This window comes from Lissotriton vulgaris, chromosome 7 (genome assembly GCF_964263255.1).
Source record: "Lissotriton vulgaris chromosome 7, aLisVul1.2, whole genome shotgun sequence".
Taxonomy (NCBI): Eukaryota; Metazoa; Chordata; class Amphibia; order Caudata; family Salamandridae; genus Lissotriton; species Lissotriton vulgaris.
Genome location: NC_141695.1, coordinates 1,441,019,810 through 1,441,044,881, shown reverse-complemented (window position 1 = coordinate 1,441,044,881; position 25,072 = coordinate 1,441,019,810).

Here is a 25,072-nt window from a genome sequence, read left to right as displayed (position 1 = left end):
AGAATATCGAGTTAGTAAAATATCGTTAATAAAAATATCGTTGTTGTAAATATCGATTTTGTAGAACAACATAAATATCGACAAATAAAAATATTGTTGTATAGAATATAGTTGAGAGAAATATTGTTGTATATAATATCGCAATTATAATTGTATGTGTTATAAAAATGTACAAAAATGTATGTTTTATGTTACATTTTTAGTAATTTTATGTGTATTGTTATTATTATAGGAAAATAATTAATATAAATCATAAAATAATAGTAAATTATTTAGGAGCGGGTTGTTTGGTTTATAGGGAATAAGGGTGGGTAATAATTTAAAAAAGTTGGGTAAATATTTTTAGATATTTGTAAAAAAAAATATTGAAAAAGAATATTTAAATTTGAAATGCGAAATTTTAAATTAACTAGAAATAAAAAAATAACTTATTTAATGAAGTATGTAAAAGATTTAGGTGCGGGTTGTTGGTTATATAGGGGATAAGGGTGGGTAGTAAATTAAATTTTGTTAACTAAAATTTTTATAAATGTAAAAAAAAAACAGAATTCGAAATTTGAAAATAGAATTTTTAATTTTGAAAATAATATATTATATTTTAATATTAAATTAAGTGTGTGATTGTTTATGTACAGTGTTTATTGAAATAAAAATTTTGCAATTTAAATTTTGAATTTCGAAATTCGAAATTTGAAATTAGAAATTAAATTTCTTTTTTAATTTACATGAAGTTAAGTGTGTTATATTTTATTAGTGTGTTGTATGTTTTTTAAATGCTAAGGTTGTGTACTAAATAATAATAATGTGTGTTCATGTGTTCGAAATTGTAATAAAATGTAATAAAAAAATGTAAAAGCGAAATTTAAAATTGAAATAAAATGTGGAAAATTATATTTTAATTAAAAATGCGTGTGTGAATGTTTTATTAGTGGGTAATTTGCATTATAATAGATAAGAGTGGGTAGTAATATTTAAAAATGTGTGTTAATGTATCATAATACCTAAATTTCCAGCAAAAAAATGTAGAATTCTTTTTCAAAATAAAATAATTAAAGTTCAAATTTTTAAAAATGTTTACAATTAAAATGTTAAGTTTTAGTATTTATTAGTTGAGTGTATAGGGTGAAGGGTGAGTAGGATTTATAAATTATTGTGCTTTACTGTCCAATAATTTGTTTGAGTAATGTAGGATTGGAGTTAGAAAAGTAAATTAGTTTGGTTTACTGTCCAGCACTTTCCCTGAGTTATGTTGGATTGGAGTTAGAATAGTAAATTATTATGGTTTACTGTCCAGCACTTTCCCTGAGTTATGTTGGCTTGAAGTTAGAATAGTAAATTATTATGGTTTACTCTCCAGCACTTTCCCTGAGTTATGTTGGATTTGGAGTTAGAATAGTAAATTAATATGGTTCACTGTCCAGCACTTTCCCTGAGTTATGTTGGATTGGAGTTAGAATAGTAAATTATTATGGTTTACTGTCCAGCACTTTCCCTGAGTTATGTTGGATTGGAGTTAGAATAGTAAATTAAACTCCTTGGTAGGGCGATCCTCAACAGACTGTCCGAGTGGACCGAAGAAAATAACATCTTCTCGGACACTCAATATGGATTTAGGACAGGGAGGTCCACCAGTGATCAATGTCTGAACCTTTATATGCTGACCGCCAAATACACCATGGCCAGCGATGAATCGATCTACATGGGATTCATGGATTTGGCAGCGGCATTTGATCACGTCAACAGGGAGAAATTGTGGGACATGATGTCTTGTATGGGGTTAGAGAGTGGCCTAATCAACATACTAAGGGAACTCCATAGTGACACCACGGCTAGGGTTAGATTTAACAGGGAGGGGGGACTGACTGACTCTTTTCCCTGCATGAGTGGAGTCCGGCAAGGCTGCATTCTTGCCCCTTTTTTGTTCTCCCTTTATATTAACAATTTGGAGCAGTTTCTGTTAGGTTTAAAGGTAGATTGCCCAAGGGTGGGGTCGTGTCATATTCCTGTTCTGCTTTACGCAGATGACGCGGTCCTGATCGCACGCACACCAAGGAGCTTACAAATCTTGATTGACGGGTTTGTTAAGTTCATGGGCGCCTTAGATCTCTCTGTTAACCTGGGCAAATCCTATGTGCTCCTGGCTGGTAAAAAACCCCCCTCTAAATTTACCTACACAATAGGAAGTCACATAATAGAAGAGGTTAAAATGTTTTCTTATCTAGGTGTAACTTTTGATGGCGCCTTACAGTTTAACTCCCTGGTTGAGGAGCGTTGCAGTAAAATGATCGCTTCTAATGGGGCAATAGCAAGCTATGGCAGGAGGTTGGGTAGATGGAGCCCGGAACAGGTGTTGAACCTGTATAGCTCCATATCATGCTCTAAAGTAATTTATGGGGCAGAAGTATGGGGCTTTGTTAATACCACAAGAATCCAACGGGAGGAAAGCAAATACCTAAAAACCATCCTGAGGGTACCCCCAAGTACTGCTGGCCTCATAGTACACAGTGAATTAGGGATGTCACACCTAGATGATTTGGTAAAACTCAGGCCAATTGTGGCCTGGTTAAAAATCTGGGTCAATCCTGATGCGTCTCTAAGCAGAGAAATTTTAATGGACTGTTTAGAGAGGGACAAATGTATGCGAATTCCCTGGCTCAATTATGTAAAGAACACCCTAGAGGAACTAGGCTTTGGGAATCTCTTCACCAACCCTGCAATAATTGTAGCCCAGCATAAGTTGCAAGTAAAGAAAATTTTCTTAGAGCTGAAATGTCAACGTAGAGCTGAGGCTGAAGGGCTTAAAAAGACAGTGAGGGCCCACAACCTGGTTAAGAGCGTTGAGGGAATGGAGCCATATTTGTACCTTATGCACAACGCACAGGACAGATTCTTGATGTGCCGTTTTAGACTTAACCTACTCCCATTTATGTTGGCGTCACCAGCAGGGTTTTCAACATCTATTGAACAGAAGGGATCCTGCGGCTGCGACAATAGGTCTCCGCAGGATTCCCTTCACTTTGTTTTACTCTGCCCTTTTTTCACAATGCCTAGGCGCAGATTTCTTGTAAAAGTTTTAAAACAAGCTAAACTGGAACATGCCAGTGAGGCATTAGTCTTTTTACAAAAAGCATCGGACCCTTTAACACTGTTTTGCATAATGAATTTTATCAAAGTGGCGGTCCGTTTAAGGTTAACTAGGGGAGATGAATGATGTGTTTTTGATTTTCCTTCTCTTAATGTGTTGTATCTTTTCCTCGCTTTGTGTCCCATGTTAATATTAATATTTTATCATCAGGATCTTGAAAATGTTTAATGACTTTTTATTCATGTAAATATGTATGTGCTTTTATGGTGATTTTTAATCATCGAATAAAGACTCCTTGACTTGACTTGACTAGTAAATTATTATGGTTTACTGTCCAGCAATTTCCCTGAGTTATGTTGGATTGGAGTTAGAATAGTAATTTATTATAGTTTACTGTCCAGCACTTTTTCTGAGTTATGTTGGATTGGAGTTAGAATAGTAAATTATTATGGTTTACTGTCCAGCACTTTCCCTGAGTTATGTTGGATTGGAGTTAGAATAGTAAATGATTATGGTTTACTGTCCAGCACTTTCCCTGACTTATGTTGGATTTGGAGTTAGAATACTAAATTATTGTGGTTTACTGTCAAACATTTTCAATGAGTTATGTTTGATTTGTAGTTACATTATTAAAAATTGTTAATTAAAAAAAATAATATATATATATATAACAATTTTTTTTATATTTGTAAGTATTATTACATATATATTGCTAATCTTTTTATAAAGAAACAAATATATATTTTTGAAACATTTTAACATTTACATCACAAGTTACATTTATTAAGTACAATAGTAATAAAGTCTTGTGAAAAAACACCTTTTATTACTTTCTTTTGTAGATGGAAAGATGTAAATAATTTTATTACACAATTTTAAATTATATCTTCACATTTTACATTGCAATTTTTGTAATATATACATTGTAATATTATATTAATTAGCATATCTAATTTAAAAAATTGTATTTAAAATTTAATATGTTAATTAATTTACATATAATTGCCTTTTTCAAAAGTATATACATAAAATAGTGGACATTTTTATATAATGACATTTTTTTAACAATCATAAACATATTTTTAATATACAATAATTCATGAATATATAATTATATAAAAAAATTATTGTATATTTTTTACATTCTTCATATGTTTATTCTAAACATTTAGAAAATTATTACAATTAATGGAAAATTTGCAATTTATAACACATTTTTTCTTTATTATAATGGGGATTAAGTCCTATTTTTGTTTTTCTTATGCTGCCATTTTGTTTTGTGTACTTCACATTTTTAGTCTATCTACATCGTTGTTTGGGTCATTTCAGAAAATGGAACCTCGCGGTTGGGAGCTGCTTCATGTTGGTGAATGTAAGTTTAATTTTAATTACTTTTAAGTAAATTTTAAGACATTATTGAGCTAGTTTTAGTGTGTACGTGTTGCTAAGTGTTTTATTTTACAGTTTACGTGAAAAGTACGTGTTATTTAAGGACGTTAGTGATAACGTACTTTGTTTGATATTTAAAATGGAAGTCATGTTAATCTATTGTATTAAAGTATTACTTTATGTATCTTACTGTCTTTTATATGTTATTTTTAGGCTTTGTGGGTTTCGTATTTATTGTGGGTGGGTTTTGTTTCTACTTTATTTACAGGTGTTCGTTTTGGTGACCAGATGGATTTGATCTCGTTTTTTTTTTTTACATACAGGGAAATGTTTAAATACATTTCCTGATTTTCCTGGATTTAGGAGCGTTTTTTATCGTGATTTATTTTCGGGTTGTTTACGGTTCCGTTATCCAGAGGATTGCTACGTTGGACCCTTATTATACAGTTGTATATTTAGCATTTTGTGGGGAATTTTTTTACGATGTGGATTGATTTTGGTTGTATTCGTGGTGAAACCATCTACTTGCAACACATTCTACAGCTGCAAAACCGTAAGTTATTATTATTTTTTATTTTGGGGTGGATTTTGACAAATTGTTAAATATATTTTTATTTTTTATTTTTTTTATTGTCCTCATCTCACCTTTGGTACTTGCAAAAGAAAGACACCAGCAACCCTTTCTTCTCTCTTGTGCACCCAGGGTCAGGGTCCTTGCTGCACCTGAGCCAACCTGGCTACCCCTTTATCCCGGGGTCCGGTGTAATCATTGGACAATCTCGGAATCGGATACCAACCTCAACTCGAGTGCCCATTCCCAAAGTGGGAGCCAAACTGTGGTATTTCTATTGTATATAGCCCCCAACTCAAGACGTGCAGTTTTTTGGACAGACTGTAGCCATTTATCATATAGTGGGAAGGCTGGGTCTTTCCATAACATGTAAATTTCTCTGCGAGCGATAATAATTAGAGTAAAAAATAAAGCAATCTGTTCCTCACTGAGCTCGTTAATAATTTCCAAGTCCAACCCGAATATTACCCTCACCCCATTCAGACCAATATTTACTTTAAAAACACTGTCCAGTGTCTCTCCTACTTTTGTCCAAAAGGGACCAATCACCGGGCAATCATAGAACATGTGAATATCGTCCGCCTCTGCTGAATCACACTTTGGACATAAAGGGGAGGGACAAACAAACTTTGCTATTTTTTTTGGCGTGAAATACAACCTATTTAATACAAAATAGTGGTTCTTTTTTAATGAGGCCGACTTAACATACCTATATAAGAATTTAAAAGATCTTTCATAGAGCTCCTCGGCAGAGGCCTCAAAGACAGATGCACTCCAAACCTGGTTTAGGGGCGTGGCTGTGGACTCTTCCGAATTCAGCAATTCTCTATACCAAAGGGCTACCTCTTTCTTCCTAACACCATCAGAACGGAGTGCTACCTCAATTTCCCATTTTCCCCCTATATTGTCTTTGTCTGTAACGAGCGAAGTTGAATGTATTTAAAACGGGAAAAAGAATCCCCTATCTTAGCCCGCAAAACTTCCCAGGGAAGAACACCCTCCGCCGTGACAAGATCTGACCAGGTAGCTACTCCTGCACTCCTGATAGCCTGAGAAAGACTGTCCTTTAAGCATATTGGCGTGCCAGGTGAGTCCCAGATGGGGGCCAGATCTGAATAGTATTTTATACCCCAACATCGCTTCAGTCTGCACCACAACGTCAAGGCAGATCTTAGAACCTTCAGACGGACTTTTTTGAAGAATCTTGGGGACCCATATTTATACAAAAAACCCGGGCCTCCCCCTTCTAGATCTTGCATCACCTTTAATATCCGACCCCAATGAGATTCGTCTGGGGTGGTTAAAAGAGTGCGGATGTTTTTTAATTGGAAAGAGAAAGAGTACCATAGAACATCCGGAAGCGCCATTCCACCCTTTAACAGACTCCTTTTTAGTTTTTTCCATGAGAACCGGGCATTCTTGTTTGCCCAGATGAAGCTACCTATTTTCCCCTGGATATTCCCTAAAACTTTATTTTAGAAAGTTAAGGGCATAGTATTGAATATATGTGTTAGTTTGGGCAGAATAACCATTTTAACCAGGTTAACCAGGCCATAAATCGTCAAGGGGATATTCTGCCATTTCAAAAACAACAAACTAATATCATTCATAACCTTCATCCGGTTGACCTTTGCAACATTATTAAGATCAGAGGTAATTAGGACTCCTAGATATCTGAACTGGTTGCTTAGCGGGCCGTCCCAATTATCGACTCCCCAGCACATTATTTCAGTTTTAGTGTTGTTTATTAAATAACCAGAATGCTGTCCATAGTCCATCATGATCTCCTCTACTCTGGGGAAGACCTCCATCGGGTTACTGGTGTAAATCATTAAATCATCCGCAATTGTTAAATATTTTTTTTAGTTCCATTATGTCTTGTAATAATAAATTACATTTATTTTTACATGACATAATTTAACAAATTCTTTTTAAAAATGGTCTGTTTTATTTATTGTTTGATGCGTTCTTATTTGTATTTTGTTAAAGGATAGATTTTGCAATTAGGTCTAAGTATTCTAGACCTTGGATACTTGGGTACATTCTGTTTTTTTGCTGTAGGTATTCGTACATATTTAATGTTTGTTGACTTAGTTTAGGCCCGATTTTTGATAGAGATTGCTCAATTCTTAGTTCTTGGTAGCTTTGCTCTTTTTTGATGCTTTGGATTAGTTTATGAAGTTTTGGTTGTGTTCTTCCTATTGTGGCTTGGAAGGCATTATGCCATCCTTCTACCGCGTTGTTGGTTTTGGCTTTCTTTGCTATAGTACTAGCATACACATTCCACCATGGAATTTGGAATTTAGGTTGTCTGCGGTGACCAGAACAATGTAATCTTCCCACCCAGGTGTCTTCAAAATAGTCTAAGAAGGGAGTTAATTTTTTCTCATTACTGCGGTAGAAAGGGCTGTCAAGTAGTAAATTGTAATAATTAGCAACTTCTGTTGTTGGCACATATGCCAGTGCAATTAACTTTTTATTCTGGTAAGCAAAGTTACTGTTTGTTGAATATTCAATGCTTAAAGTAGATTTTTATAAGTGTCTCTATATACTTTGGTTGTAGTGATAATACCACCCTTGTATTGAAGTGTGTGGATATATTTTAAGTTTAGCTTGAATCATAGCTATCTCAAAGTCTATTATGATTCTTTGTGGATAGTAATTATCAGTAAAATCTTTGATAGTTGTTAACATTTCTACGTAGGTTGCATTTGTTTTATTTGGCAGCAGTGTATAAATTAAAGGGATATTAGTTTCCTGGTATTCACCGTGGATGGTGTAAAGTTAATAGAAAGTTCTGGGACAAACTTTAAAAGTTCCGTCCATCATCCATGTTTCACACGATTTTAGTTTTTGCAAATTGCTATTTGTTGCAAAAAGTAAAATTCTTTTATCATGACTTTGGTTATCATACATTAAGAATTTATCTTCATTGTGAGTAATAGTATACTCTGGATATATTTTAATCTCTGGAAAAGTTTCAGGTGCTGGTAGAGTTGGATCAGAAGCTCGTTTTGTTTTAGCTATTAATCATTTCAAGTTGGGGATTGAAGGTAACTGTCCTGTTACATGTTCTGGCACTTTGCTTAAACCCTTTTTCAAAATAGTGGTGCTTGTTTCTTGTGAGCCTGTACTAGCTTCTCTCAATGTCTCTAGTGCTTCTCTTACTTCGACTTCTGTTACATTGGGTGGGTGGTTATGCTCACGTACATTTACAACATTGTTATCAACAGTAGTTGCTCTACCATAGCATGCAGTTGAATAATATTTACTACATGTCCAATGGGTTTTATTCTCTTTGACTCTTTCTTGGGTGTAGGTATAACCCATGTAGCTCAGCATTATTTTCCCCTTTGAGAAGTTATAAAAGTAGCTCCTTCTGCCATGTCTAAGGTAGATCTGTGAAGACATATATATGTGTTTTTAGTAAAAGTGATAAACATTTATTTAAATGTCTAGGCTAAAATGTGAAATTTCAAAATGTACTTACAATGTTGTTTTTCTGCTTATCAGGTGTTTTCTGTTCTTATATTCAGAATTTCACTGTTCAATGTCCTGTAGTTGTGGTAGAGAATAGTAGTAATTAATGATATAGTTTTATACTTGTTTGTTTCTACTTTCTGATTATTAATAGACACAGTGGGTATACTTACTTAATTTAGTAGAATATGTTGTTTGTGTAGTTGTAGATTGGTAGATGAAGTTTGTATAATCTGGAAAAAAAAGTTTATATTAGTAATTTATTATAATTGGATATATTTGTAGCTCATACCATATCAAGTCTTTTGGAACTTCTGTTTGCTATATTCTTAGTTAGAAACATTTTAAATAAGTAGAAATTGATAAGGCTGTTCATATTTCCATTTATTTCTTTCTTGTGGCTGTTGTTGATAGGATGTTTTAGTTATATTTTACAAAAAAGAGAGAGCATTTCTTTAGTTCAGGGAGTTTAGCAAATTCTCCTGAGGTTTTTATGGTACATAAGATGGGAGTTCACTTACTTGAGTTGTAGTAGACTGTGTTGTAGTCGTTGTTGTAGGTGTGTATTCTCTTCTCTTCAGCAAAGTAACCGTTTTTCTCCAAGTTTGGGCCAAAAATGGTAATTTTAGTTAAGTATGTAATTGTATTTATAGTAGTGAGTTAAGTAATTGTTCATTTTGATTAGTTCAATTACATGTATATTAAAATCATTGGATGAGAACCTTAGTTTGAATTTGACAACCGTTATTTTTTAATGAGCCTGTACCAATAATTATTTTGTTCTACTTTATAATAGAAAAAGTTTTGTATGTGTTTTATTATAATAGTTAATAATATTAAAAATGTTAAAAAATGTTAAATCTTAATTAAACTATTCGAAAATGAGTGTATTATAGTGTTTGGTAACATTTATATTACTAATGTATATTTAAATATTATATATAAATATTTAAAATATATAGTATATAGATATATGTTAGAAACACTTTTTTTTAATTTAAATAATTATGAAAAAGTAAATTAGTTGAAGGTATTGTGTATTTAAGGTTATAGAGAAGAAGGCGATATTTTTAGTATATTTAAATAGGTACAAAGTTACTCGATATTTGTGTTATCGATATTAGTGTAGATGGTAATGTTATTTCAAGGGTTGTCGATAATGTAGTAGTCGATATTTATGTACTCGATATAGTTGTAAACGAATTTAATGTAGTCGATAAACAATTATTGATATTTGTGTAAATCCTTGTTTAAGTATATGGTGACGATATTTTTGTACACAATGTTTTTGTGACGATATTTTTGTAGGTCGGTGTTTTTGTAATCGATATTTCATCATGGAACCATTGACGGGCACACATTGAGGCTGGCTAATTTTTAACTTGAGGAGGTAGTTGCCCTAGTTAGTATGGGGTGGAAGTGCAGATGTTGCCATAGTGGCCTTTGGTGACAGATATGGTAGCAAGGGCCCACATACCTAGCAACACTATTTACAGGCAGTGGGTTACCATCAATGGGCAACAAGTGGAGGTTCTGAGAGACACAGAAGCCAGCATGACTACCAACAGGTGTCTTCAGAGCAGGTAATCCCAAATGTAGTCCACCAGGTGGTAGTAGCTGAAAACCATGGGAGTCACTACTCAGTGGCTCTGTTTTCCTTTGAAAGGAGAGAGGGTCTCACGTTGTTGAGGGTAGCTGTGAGTCCATCCATGCTGATGAAATGTATTTATTTATTTATTTATGAAACTTGTAGAGCGCGCGGCTACCCCCAAAGGGGGTGTCCCGGCGCTGAGACAGTGAGCTAGAAAGGGGAAATCCTATAACAGTGAAAATAGCCAGGTTTTTAGCCGGCCACGAAAAAGAGTTTCAGAAGAAGCAAATCTGAGATCTAAGGGGAGGCTATTCCATAGTTTAGCCGTCATAACTGCAAAGGCTCTGCCTCCCATTCTGGAGCGACGGAACCGAGGGACCACAATGAGGCGCAAGTTGTTCGACCGCAAAGATCGGGCAGAGTGGGATAGAACTAATCTTTTGCGTAGGTAATCTGGTCCTGTCCCGTTAAGGGCCCGAAAAGCAAGAGTTAACATCTTGAACTTGATGCGACTGGCGATTGGAAGCCAGTGCAGTTCTTTGCGGTAGGCTGCAACCGAATGACGAACAGAGATATTGCCAATCATCCTCGCCGCCGCGTTCTGAACGATCTGTAAGCGTTCAATTTGGTATTGGGGGGCCCCTGCATAGAGGCTGTTGGCATAGTCCAAATGTGATGTGATTAAGGCCTGCGTGACCGTTCGGCGAGCATCTAATGGCAGAAAAGGGAAGATCTTTCGCATCATCCGTAATTTCGCGAAACAGGCAGCAGTAACCTTATTAATTTGGGGACTAACTGACAGGGCATCGTCAAACTGAAAACCAAGGTTGCGAGCAGTGTGAACGGGTATAGGCGGAGGGTTCAGAACAGTCGGCCACCACAAGGTGGAGGGAATTGTAATTCTTTGGTTAAAAAACAAAACCTCCGTCTTGTCAGTATTGAGTCGGAGGTGGTTAGACGCCATCCAGGAACATACTTCTCCCAGGCAGTGGCGAAAACTGGCGAGGCTGGAGTCAGAGTGATCTCTAAAAGAAAACATAAGCTGTGTATCATCAGCATAGGAGTTCACTCTGACCCCACAAGACTCAACCACCTTAGCTAAAGGGGCCAGGTATACATTAAAAAACAATGGGCTCAAGGCGGAGCCCTGAGGTACTCCACAGACAAGGGGTTTACATTCAGATTGGAAAGGTCTGAGGAGGACCCTCTGCGAGCGGCCCTGAAGAAAGGAGCTAATCCACGACAGAGCAGAACCGCCCAGTCCGATCTGCTCTAATCGATTTAAAAGTATCTTATGGGAAACCGTATCGAAAGCGGCGGATAGGTCGAGGAGGACTAGCATGGCCTCCTCTCCCCTATCCACACACTCTCGAATGGTTTCCGATACTTCCAGAAGTGCTGTTTCTGTACTAAAACCAGTGCGGAAACCTGATTGGGAGTCGTGAAGTATAGCATTGGACTCCAGATATTCCGCAAGCTGAAGCTGAACAGCCTTTTCTAACACCTTCGCTGGTTTGGGTAGGAGAGAGATGGGACGGTAATTGCAGAATTGCGTAGGGTCTGCATTAGTCTTTTTCAAGATAGGGACTAGCATAGCTTCCTTCCAGGCGGTAGGAAATTGGCCTCGCTGTAGAGAGGTGTTCCAGATAGAGAAAAGTGGCTCCATCAGGAGGGGAGCAAGGTCGCTCATGACTTTAGGGGGAGCAGGGTCTAAAGGAGAACCCGATTTGCACTGAGTGAATAGTTTAAGTGCAGCTTCAGTGGTAAGATCCTTGAATGATGTCAGGGCTGGAGCAGAGTCATACCTATTATTATCAAAAAAGGGGGAATGTACGGGTATAGGGACTGATGGGAAAGAGGAGGCGATTTTTTCAATTTTGTCTTGAAAAAAAAATGAAAAATGAAAGAAATGTCTACTCAATAACGACCTAGAGCATACACATTGGAAAGAGGTGTAGCTCTCGTCCCACCTGGAGATGTTGGGGTTGCCTGAGTAAGTTTGCCTGATCACATAGTCCATGGCAGCTCGAGAGGAGATGGCTCATGATATTCTCCTAGTAAGACAAGACCTTTGGCAGGTTTGTCACCTACTTTTATTGGCCCCAGATAAAGATTATCTCAGATGTTTTCTGCAGGTCATGTCCCCCCTGCCAAGCCAATGGGAAGTCAGGAGTGAAGTACAAGGTTCTCTTTCCAGTCGTTGGCACCCCCTTTGAAAGGGTGTACATCAACATTGTTGGGTTTCTGGACCCCAAGACGGCCCTAGGCAACATGCTCATCCTGGTGTTGGTGGACCATGCCGCCCGGTACACCAGAAGCAGTACCTCTGAGGACAGTGACGGTGCCCTTGGTGGCTAGTGTACTGATGGGGATATTTTCCTGTGTGCGGTTTCCCAAGAGGCTGCTATCTAGCCAAGATACCATCTTCATGTCAGCATAAATTAAGTCTATGTGGACAAATGTAGGGTATCGTATACGTTCTCCACACCATATTATCCCCAAACCAATGGTCTTGTTGAATGGTTCAACAGAACACTCAAAGGCATGAACATGGGGCTACCAGAGCCCTTGAGGCAAAAGTGGAATGGCCTCTTGCCATGCCTGTATTCCGCTTACAGGGAGGTAATGTTGACAGGGTTTGGGCTTAGCTCCTTTGAACTTCTGTAGGGTCTCAGCTTAGTAACGGTGGGTCAGAAGCATTCTCCCAAGAAAGTAGCGTAGGATGTGGTCAGCTACATGTTGGCTCTCGGTACCCAGATGAAGCGCTTCTGGAAGAATGCGAAGGAGAATCTGAAAGCCAACCAGGAGGTCATGAAGCTCTGACATCAATGGAAGGCCACTCTGGTCGATTTTTAGCCTGGCCAATAAATATGAGTGATGGAGCCCAGGGCCATACAAGACAGATTATCTGGGCCCCATAAGGTGAAAGATTGCAAGGAGGATGTCACCGACCAGGTTGACCTCCAGACTCCCAGGCAACCTTTATGGGTTCTGCATTTCTATCGCCTCAAACCCCACTTTGAAAGGTCAGAGGTTACCATGCTCCTGGTGACGGATGATGGACTGGAAGCGGAGAGTAAATCCTTCCGGAACTCCTTTCTTCCAAGAAACAGATGGTTTATTGGAAGCTGTCAACCTCTGCCTATCCTGACCTTAGAGCAACAGAGGGACTGGCACCAAATGTTAGGGCAGGTCGCCTCTCTCTACTCCTTAACCCAGAGCTCACTACATGGTGTACCCATGATAGTATGCCTGTGAAGAATAAGATCTACAGACTATCTGAAAAGGTGAGAGCCAGCATAAAGGAGAATGCTTCTAAAATACGGAATGGGGGATCATTGAGCCCCCAAGCAGCCCTTGGTCCAGCCCAGTGGTGTTGGTCCTCAAGGCTGCCCCTCCAGGTACCACCCCCAAACTAGAGTTCTGCATGGTTAACCGAGGGCTCAATGCAGTTACTAAGACTGACGCTTACCCCATCCACCTAGCTCATGAGGTCATTGATCAGTTGGGGGTTGCTAAGTTCCTCAGCAGGTTTGGTCTGATGCCTATGTACTGACAGATCTCCCTAATTGAGGTTGCCAAAGAGAGGTCTGTGTTCTCTACCCTAGAGGGTGACTTCCAGTTTAGAGTGATGCCCTTTGGGTTAAAGAAAGCCCCTGCCACCTTCCAGCGGTTGGTCAACCAGGTCCTGGCTTGGTTGGAGAACTACTGTGCCGCCTACCTAGATGACATTGCGGTCTTCATTTCCAGCTTGGAGGACCGCCTGTGCCACCTCAAATAAGTGATTTTACTTTAGAGTATGCAGAGAGCAGCATGACTATTAAGGCCAATAAGTGCAAGATAGGGCATGGCTCCATGGTCTACTTGGGTCAGTAAGCTGGAGCACGCAAGGCACAGCTTCTCTAGGCCACGATTCAAACTATTCCGGCTTGGCAACCACCCAAGACCAGACAGGTGACGGCCTTCCTGGCCTCACAGGGTCCTATCGGAGCTTTGTCCAGTGTAAGGAGTATGGCACACTTTTTACTCCCATGACAGAGCGGACTTTGAAAGAAGCAGTCTTGACAGGTGATCTGAAAGGCGCCCTGCCAGAACGCTTTTGACACTCTGAAGAAGGTCATGTGCACAGCATCCATACTAAAGTCCCCTGATTTCTCCCAAGAGCTCATCGTGCAGACAGATGCTCAGAGCATGGCCTAGGGCCCGTGCTCTTACAGCTGAACAAAGAGGGCCTAGATCAACAAGTAGCATTAATCAACAGAAAGTTACTTCCTAGGGAACAGAGGTGGAGTGTGCTAAACAGTGCTAAAGTGCTTTTTCTGTCTCCTTTCAACATGGTAAATTTGTCTTATACCCAACTGGCACATTTAGTTTACTTGTAAGTCTCTAGTAAAGCGGTACTACATGTACCTAGGGGTTGTAAATTACATGCTACTAGTAACCTGCACCATTCATTGTGCCACTCACTAAAGTATCCCTTTAAGCATGTCTCATGCCTGCAGTGCAGCTGGTGTGTTTGGTTTTAACCTGCCATTTCGACCTGGAAAAATAAACCTTTTGCCAGTCCTAAACCTTCCTTCTTAATACTGTAGGAATCCAGCTCTTTATATGGTATACCAAAAAGAGGATTGCCATGCAAAGAGTTCAGGTATTCCCTTACCAGTGGACAGGGGCTTACTCTAGCAGTCCCAAGCTGATCTTCTAGGGGGTAGTGTGGTTGAGCAACATCAGGCTTATCAGAGAGGAGTGGTAGACATCTGTTGCATACACACAGAGACAATAAATAATACACACAACTCAATAAGGCGATCCACACCAATTTATAAAAATAACGCTTATCTTTATATAACTTTGGACACCAAGATCATCAACATCAGGTAAGTAATTTTTAAAATAGCAGGTTTTAATAAGAGGTTTTTGATAGTTCAAATCGTAATTGAAGCACTTAGCTGCAATGTTAACTTAGGAAGAAAACATACGCTGCATACAGTCTCTTAACAACGTCTTACGGGACCCTTCCTCGGGTCTTCAGGTGAGTATGGGGCAAGTTCCATTGCAACACTAACCGGTCACCTCAGGAGGTACTTGGGTGTCCAGGTACAGAAGTGTGCTTTTCAGCATCTGGTAACTTTGATACTTTAAATCAGAATCGAAGCACTTCGGGGTAATGGTAACCTCTGGAGGGAAAACATGTATGTCATTCGGACATTCAATAGCGACTTATGAGATCAATCTTAAGGAATTAAGGTGAGTTTGGGACAGGGTCCAAGGCAGCACCAACAGTTCACTTCAGGCAGCACCGGGGCAGCCAGGTGCAGATGTGCTGTACAGCGTTGGATGCCCCATTCAAGTCTATGGATATCAGTCCATCAGAAAAGAGGCTGTCGACTCGGACTGAGCGAGAAGTCGGGCTGAACCAACAGGGGGGCTATACTCTTGTGATGCTCGGGGATGTGAGGACACCTTTGGTCCTCTTCTTTAAAGGCCTGGGGTGACGGTGCAGAGGTGTCTTAGGCATCACATCAGATTTTTGTCACCGGAAGCACTTGCAGTAGAGGGGGGCCTGCAAACAGAGGCTGCAGGTGGCGTCAGAAAGTCCAGTGTGCAATCCAAAGGTGGGCTTTTTTTCTGGAGAGCCAGAAAAGCACACTGGCACTATTGGCCCACTTCAGCTCGGACTAGGAAACACAGGTGCAGTGGCATTTTTTTTCTGTCAGGTATTTGCATTCCCCAGCCCTCACAGTCTTCTTTGGGGTGACTGCAGGATGCAGGAAAGCAGCTCTACTGCTCCACTGGAGTTCTTGATTCTTTATTGAAAACAGGACGTCCGCTCAGGCTTTGGAGGCACAACAGCTGCAGGACATCTTTGGCACAGTTTTGAAAGGGAACAGGAGGCAGGCTGACAGGGCTGATGCCAAGCCAGTTGCTCTTCCTCAGTCTTCTGCTTTAATGGCTCTTCAGCGGCATTCTTCTTCGTAGGGTGTCAGGATCTCAGGTCCACATAGGCACTGTTGGCTCACTTCGGCTCGGATGCAGTGGCGCTTTTCTGTGTCAGGTTTTTGTGGTCGTGGAGCGTCACAGCTCAGTCTTTGGTACCTGCAAGATGCAGGGGAACAGCTCCACTGTTCCATAGGAGTTCCTGAGTCTTTGGAAAAGTGCTGGCAGTCCTCCTAGGTTTTGGAGGATCAGCAGCTTGCAGTGCGAGACAATTTTGCTGCAATTGTCGAGAATTGGTGAACAGGCCAGCAGGCCTGTTGCCAAGTCAGTTGCTTCTTCTGCAGCTCTTGCTGTTGCGGCTCTTCGGCCTTTCTTCTTCTTTTGGTCAGCAGGATCTGATTTCCGGGTGCCAGGGCTCCCCTAAAAACTGAATTTAAGGGTGTTAGGGGAGTATGGGGCAAAAACCAATGTGCTACTTACCCCTGGGTCACTCCTCCTCCTATATGACCACTCCCTGGAGGAAGTGGGCATAACCCTGTCCCAGAGATCCAAAAGTTGCCCTCGCCAAGATGGCCACTTCTGAAAAATCGAATTCACTTCAGGTAGCCCAGTTCAGGGGTGGTTCTTGCCTGAGGGTGGGCCCGCAGTCTTGCCCAGCTAATTTGCCCACCTGTCCAGGTGCTAAGGGCTCTGGACAAAGGGGGCCGGTTTCCTCTCCTGAAGCGTCCTGGTCTTGGAATGCCACTCGATGCTCCTTGGGGCGGGGGTGCAAGGAAACCCCTGCTCAAGCAGACCTGATTTATGGCCCCAGAAGAGCAAATGCCTTCACCCTCGGGGCTCCGAAACTCATCTCTGGTGGCATGCTGGTAAAAACCAGTCTGTCAGCACACTAGTGGCTGGTAAGTTTTCAGAGAGCACCGATAAGGTGCCCTCTGTTTGCATGTATTAATCAATCTGACACAGCCATCAGCACAGGTTTATTAATACAAGATGTTTGATACTAAACATCCCTTTTTTCAGTGAAGCCATCATGTAGCTGGGGAACACATTTCTATCAGTGTCCAGCACATGCTTGTAAAATGGCTTCCCTGTTCACTTGTACTGGCAGCAATGGAACGGATATGTGAAGGGGCATACCTGCTGGTGCAGTGATGCCCTCACATGTAGCATAGTGCACCCTGCCTGATGTAGGGGTGACTTACCTTATCTGTATGCAGTGTCAGTATGTATGGCACACAGGCTCAGTGCAATATTGTGTTTTCACTTTCATCTGTGCCAAGACACGCAACCTGCAGCTGCAGTTTCCATGAGCTCAGTGGGGGGACCTTAGGGTGGCACAATTTGTGCCGCTGCCCTTAGGGACCCTCTTTAGTACATCTGGCCCTCGGTACCAATGGTAACATTTACTTGGGACTTTCAGAGGGTACCAAAGGTATTACTAATTGAGGGAAACAATACGGTTTTGGGAAAGCGATCTGGCACTGGGGGCCTGGTTAGCAGGAACCTAGTGCACTTTCAGTCGAAATCACATCAAATACCAGGCAAAAAAAAAGTGGGGGTGATCATGTTGAAAAGGGCACTTTCGTATAAATACATATAAGTTATCCTTAGTGTAGGCCCTACATAGCTGATACGGCAGAATGCAGTGTATTTAAAAAAAAGTGGACATTCTTTTTCACCCCCGCAAGGCCTACTTCTTCCGTAGGATAACACTGGGCTACTTTATTACATTTAATAAGTGATAACTTTCAATTGGGAGCAGATAGGAATGTTGAGATTCTTATCTAAAGAACTGTAATCTAAACCCCTCTAGAGTTGGATCTTAAGTCACAATTCTGAAAATGCCACTTTTAGAAAGTTGGCATTTTCTTGTCCTAAACATTTGGCGCCTGTATCCTGGTTCACAGGACTAGGTGTAGCTGGCAGTTGGTCTTTGTGTATTGCTCCCAGACAGTAACACAAAAGAGAAAAGTGTTGGCAGGACATGCCATCTCTGAATTGATGAGGACGAGGAACTGTCACCTACTGCACTTGCACATCACAAAGCCTCCGCCTGAGCACACTCACAAAGGGGTTGACACTGGCTCTTTGCGCCACAGACAAGCTGGGGCCAGGGCAAGAAGGCAGGGGGCAGGAAATTCTAAACTCCTCTGGGGGTGGAAGCCTCCAGAACCTTCTGCTACTTCAAAGCTGGTGCCAGGTATAAATACTCGACCCCGAGACCAAACTCTTCAGCACACCTCTGGATCTGTGGAAGATCAGAAGGACTGCGACTCTACTTCGCCTTAGTCCAGGACAGTTGGAAATGGGCCTGTAGGTGCTCTGCCAGCCCAGCTGTGGTCTCCTGAGCAGAATCTATGCATTTTGATGCATTGCCTCGGGTTGGAATAACTGCAGCGAGGCGCATTGCAGGTGCAGGACTCTACAACTCCTCGAACCGCCGCTGCACAAAGCATCCTCCATGCAGGACCTCACATCACTGCACTGCAGTTCCTCGAAATCCACTGCTGCCAGACGCATTCTCAACACATGACCTTGTATTGCAGCCCCTCCAATGTGGTGCATCCTTGATTCAGTACCTTGCAGCCACCTCTGCGTGAAGCATCCTTGATGCAGGACCTTGCCCCTCTCTGCAACCCTGAGTTAAGGTACTTTGTTCAGTGGGCCTCACTTGATCCCTACATCCGACCTGCACTCAATAATGGTCGACCCGAACTTGTGACTTTGTCCTAGTCCGGCAAGCCAAATAACCGCATTTGAGCTTCTAAGCACGGTTTCACTTAAATCTTTAAATTTGCATATCCCCGGTTTTACTGATTGGACTTTTGCTATGTTGGTATCAAAAAATGTATTAAAATTTACTCTATTTTTCTAAATTGGTGTGGGACTTTTATTGTGTTTTCACTTCTTTACTGTTTGAAGAGCTGCATAAATAATTCACATATTGCACCTAAGTTAAGCCTAACTGCTTTTGTGACAAGCTACCAGAAGGTAGAGAATAGAATAATTTGGGGTTTGCTTGTGTCTCACCCTGACAAGAAATTGTGGTTGCTGCTTGAGTAGGGTTTCAAACCCCCCCACCAACCGGCATCCCAATTTCGAACACAGTGTCACATTATAGTGTAGTTCCTATATTCCCAATAGGCTCTGCACATTGGAATGATATATCCTATAGATTTGAAGTAGGACTTATGTGAATAGGTCTCTATCGAATATACTAAACTTAATTGTGTGCATGCCAGCTAACTCAGAGGTCACTAGAAACTTTCTCGAATACACAAGAAGGGATTCGTTTCTGACAACCGCATAAACATGACAACTTTGTTTCCCAAGAATAAGAATACATCTCTCAGGGCCGCGGAAACAATAGATAACTAGTTCACTCAGTCAATCGTGCATGCATCATTTCTACAGAGTTGCAGAGAAATAGTGAGAGAGCGTTTTCAATAAAAAAGGGTTTATTGAAAAGTCTTCTTTCTCATGCAAGAGAAGTGAACTGCTACAATCGTTAGGCAGACTGCAAGGTATAATGCGTACAGCGTAAACAGTAATATGAAAACATACTGTAAGAGCTTTGTATGGTTTCTAAGCCATATAAAAATACATACATAAATAACAGACTGAAATACTCAACTGGTGCTTATAAAATACGCCTAGCCCAATGTACCTAACCTAGGTCTAGTACGAGGGAAGAAGTAAGTATGGTCTTTTGCATAGGTTTAGTTTTGCCAAGAATCTACTAAAGGTTTCTCTAGGTTCTAATCAGCTCCATACCTTAGAATGAAGGAGGTCTGGTATCTCTGTCTCAGGACACGATTTCCCAACACCCCGCAAGGGGAGTCAGAAACACTGGAGCTGGATTCTTGGCAGGAGAAAGGAAGCTTCCTGATCAGTGCGTCAGCTGGAGAGTCGGCTTCCTTCGGCACTTGCTGTAGCGAGCTGCGTCGAGCAAGTAGGTCTTCGAACTGCTCCGAACCACGGTATCTTGCTAAAGCAAATGAAGGTATATTCATACCTTGAAGGCGTTTAGGAATGCCATAGTTTGTTGTAAAGTCGGGCATATGAACATCAAAAAACGAACCCCTGGGGAATAGTTGTTCATTGTAAAGTAACTGAGTTCTTGGAGAAATCAATATTCAAGCAAGTGGAAGTTCCCTAATGGCTTAAGCTGGTTTATTAAGAAATCGTTGTGAGGTTTAGTGAACGGATGAAAGTAGCCATGCCTGTATTTGGGTAGCATGGGCTATGCCTAAATAAGGACTTGATTTCTATGCCTATATAGGGGCATGTATGGGGAAAATGTAATCGGAACCTAAAACGCCACACAACAACATGGATTGGAGCCAAATGGTCATCCAAAGGCAAAATTGGTGCATTCATTGTGATGGAACCAACCAAAAAATGTAATCTAAAATGTAAATCCAGTATTTGTAAAGCGCAGAGCTACCAGGCGGGATCTCGGCGCTGGGGGCTGTCACGGAGATTAAGCGAGCTACTGCCCAGAGCATCATGGTGCTGGGCTGAACTGCTGCAGGTGCTGGGGATCGAACCATGAGCCCCAGAGTCCGGTGTCAGTAGCCCTGGCCGCAGTGCCACACCTCTTCCCAAGCAAATCTAAATCTTCCTTTAGGTAGTGTAGATTTAATTGCGGCAGCTACCAAGGGTGCACTGTCACCTAGGTTTCCTTTGAAGCTTCTGGGTAACATCCATCCCACCACATAATTTTTTGCAAATCGAAGCTAGGCAGCATTTGACAATTTGGGGGGCTGTTTTTGGCACTTGCCTCTCCAACCACTATGGGCACTGTACAACAGATGAAAAGGGAGCCCATTTCTTTTGTGGAGGTGTGCAGTATGAACACGCCTTTGGCCAGTCGTTTTATGTCTTTTCTTCCAAGTGTTGCACCCATCAAGCTGATGTGATGGAATTTGCTTCATGCAGAGAAGTTTAACATGAATAAGACGTCCTGCTTCATATTTCTGGTAATCAATCAATTACGCTTCTAGGCCCTCTTCATTTACATGTATTAACGGAAACATTTGCACCCCCTTGTTAATGCAGCCACAGCCCCCAGGAAAGAGTATCCCAGTTTGAAGTTCTCTACTCTAAAGGTAAAGTCAAAATAGTTTTCGGCTGGGAGGTTCATAAGACTAAGACTCGGGTTGGATATCACATGTCCATGCCATTGAACAGGGCAGGATTTAGGGCAATGTGACCGCTGAAGCCGAACCTGGTACAGAGCTGGGGATGGGGGGAAAGGGTCGTATGGAATCGGGCACCAGGTTTAGAAAAAACTTACGAGTTTTAATGTGTCCAGCAGTTTTCAGGCAACAACAAAAATGTCAAGATAACTCTGGTGATCAATGTTCCTGCTAGAGACAGAGAATGGAGTCTAATCTAGTGGCAGTTTGGTTCATCATAAAGTAGCACCGATGGTTAATATATCTGCATCAAAGATCTGTACCATGTAGATCACAGAACTGAATTTTATCAGTGTGAGGTAATAGAAATTTTCAGGTAGCCAAAGTGTCCCCCTACCCGCACCCTATCCATGCACCCATGTTCCTTGTATGTCGTGTAACTTCTTTCCTGTTCATGCTAGAGAGACGCAAACACATTTGCGTCCAACGTTAACATGTCAGCTATCCAGCCAAGCATAAATATCCTGTTAATTAGGTTTCTAGACCTACGGTGCCAACGTCTTTACATGGTACACTTTCACGTTTTCGTCCACGTTTTCTGGCCCAGTCGAGTTAGGCCCTTAAACGAGGCCCCGAGTCTCATCTCTCCTGTCTCCGAAAGCTGTATGCATCCCTGACCCTTGCCTTACTTCCTGCCTCAGACGAGCGGTGCCCGGCTCGGCCTGGTTTGCTTGCCAAGATGATGTTTTACCTACAAGTTATCTGTCCAGCCTCCTCGAAAACACGTTCCAGTCTAGTGAAATAGGTAAACATATTCCCGGCTGCAGAGCAAAGGGCCCTGCCTTCCTGTCTCCATGCAAGTAATTTACTGCTCCCGTTACCATGGTAGGCCCATGGCCCCCGCACTCTACATGAAGATCCCTTTGCACGCACTCGCATTCAGTGTTTAACGGCCCTTGCCCGAGAGACCTTTTACTCCAGACACTACATCCTCAAAAAATACGATATCAGATATGCTATAGGTACAGGTCGTTTTGACACCCCAGACACCAGTCTCCTCTACTCGTGCAAAAGTCAAAGCCCCCAGTTCTACCCGGTTGCACGTCATGCTCAGCTGCGCGCGCATATAGGTTAGAAGTTTCTGCTGATTCTGCAACTTTCTCTATGCATCCACCCACTTGTGACGTTTTATGTTACGTTTCTCTGACATGTCTAGTGCACGCCCATGTGTACGCCTTCTTACACGCCTCCTGTTACGCACATGTGTTCTTATCTCTCTCTCTTTTCACCTGTTACGCCTACTGTATTCACTGCCATGCATACTGTTTTACTATATATATTGTGTACTGTTAATAAAAGGTGAGAACGTCCCTTCCTGAACCTGAGTGGTGATGGAACCCGATGTCCCATGCTTCGAAGCATTATATTAAAGCCCGTATGACTCAGATTCCACGGACTCTGCCTCTCATTTAAATGAGCTGTCTTGTATTGATAATTATATGGAAAAAATGATTAGGTAAAATTTATTTACCACATAATTTGGCGCCCGAATAGGGACCCCCCCTTCCCCACTCGCCGGTGAAGTCACGCGGCCTTTGACCCCTTCTACAGCCCCGACGGAAACCGTGGACGTTTGCGGGTTTTCCTGCTATCATCCCTCGGGCCCACGAGGGAGAGGGAGACTGCGGTCCGGCGTCCAGACGAGGCGGTGAGGAATGCGGAGGATCCCGACCAGAGCCCCTAGCCGAGAGAGCAAAGTCCGAGGTTTCCAGAGGCCCACCTGTTCCGAAGCGCATGCGTAGGAGAATCGTCACCTGACGCAGTCCAGTCCAGTCCAGTTTCCGAGGCCTTCAGTTTCTGCTTCCCGGTGAGTACCGTTATTGGGAACGCATCTAGACGGGTTCATTAATTTGTTCCCGGTCAAGACAGGTCTGGGTACACAGTCCTGGTCCGTACGTGTTCACTTAGGTGGATACGGTCCGACGTGTCTCTTTATGGGACCGGTCTGTACTGTTATAGCAGTACATCTAGTAATCCAGTGATTCAGTATTTTAGTGTTGCAACTCGAGTATCAGTCTCACTTTTATGTGTTCTCTATGTATCAGGTAACATGTTTTTAATGTGTTTTAATGTTGTGGTATGAATGATTGTTTTGCTGTTCATTACTGTGTTTTACTGTGTCCACGTTTAAAGTGATCCGACCCTGCCGCTGTTCTCAAAATTACGTCAGATAAGTACTAGGAAAGGGATATTAAAAGAAGCAGTTCCTGTCCCGCCTAGGGACACTCCTGGACATTTCATGTATAACAAACATGGCTTAGATGCCATACTGTACCTAGAATTATGGGCAGATTACACTAAGGGTCTGGAAGAAAAGTATAGATGGCCTGTCTCAGGGACATGGGATGCAGATTGCATCATGAGAGTAGAAGAAGCACTTTGGAAAAAGAAAGCCAGACAATCCCAGAAAGATGCCATAGAATTATGGCGTAAGGAAGCTCATAGACGAAATGAAAAGGAAATCAGAAAAGCAGAAAGAAGTAGAGAAGAATCTGAAAAAGCTAGAGAGAAAGAGTTACTAGAAGAAGGAGAACGAGTCAGAATAGAACAACAAGACAGACAGAGAAATGCACTTATTACCGGACTGTATCCAGTTCTAGCCGAGGGCGTGCCCAAGGCGACTCCGGAAGTACCACATAACTTGCCACCACCATTGGTCCCGACTAAACTCCGTCAAAAACAAACCGCAGCAGATATTTTCCTTTCTTCCTATTTAGATGATGTAGCTCCAGCATATACCAATGTACCCGTACCACCCGTTAACAATGCACAGCAGCCTGTTCCGGCTGTTCAAGCCACGACCCCTCCACGCCAAGACTCCCTTCCTGCGCCTGTTGTTACTTCCCCTTCTGCTGCTACTGCTGCTACTGGCCCCCCTACTACTGGTCCTCACAATCCTTTTTCGACAGATGCAACCCAGAGTCCAACCCCATCACATGTACCTTTTCCACCCGCCATGACGTCAGGTCATGCCCACGCTTCTGCTTCAGGAGGTGCCGCAGGAGGCCACCCTCACACCCCGCCACAATTACAACGAATGACAATCGGAGACTTAGCAACGCAGCGTACTCCGAAAGCGATGCCACATGAAAAGCTTAAACAGTATATTACGGATTGTAGATATGATCCAGTACCCGGCAAGAAAGGAGACATGATGTTAGCCTCGTTACGTTTACGACGTGTTACAGATTATTTGTTGACATTACCAGAAATGCCAGACCATCTAGACAAAATATATCATTTTATTAGAACAGGGGAGAGACCAGAATGTATTCGTGAGGCTATGGCATATCAGAAAGTTGAGACACAAGGGTTAATATTAAGATTCCTAATTAATGGTTTGATAAGGGAACAAGATCGGCCAGGTGTAGTTCAAGAAGAGATGGATGTACTGACTAAATGGAGTCAAAATATTGCAGATTGTAAACATGATAAACAAAATTGTATAGATGCCATGACCAGAAAGATTCGTAAAGAAATAGTAGCGATACATAACAGACAGAAGGCTGAACAGGAAGCCGAGTCAGACAAGAATGAATCCTCGGAGGAGGAAGAAATAGAGACTCCAGTAGAGAATCCAGACAGGATAGCGTACGTAGGTAGAGTGAAACTCCCTAAACAGTATTCCATGGATAGATCTTTTGACAGACCCATTCGTCTAGAAAACAAGAAACGTTTCCTTTCCCCGATACCAGAGCAATGTTCTCTTGAACATTTGTTCCAAGCCACTGATAAAATTTTAAAAGACAGAATAGGTTACAACGAACTTAGTACAATGCGTGAACAAGAACTAGCACGGTCCGCAGTACAGTGGGCTG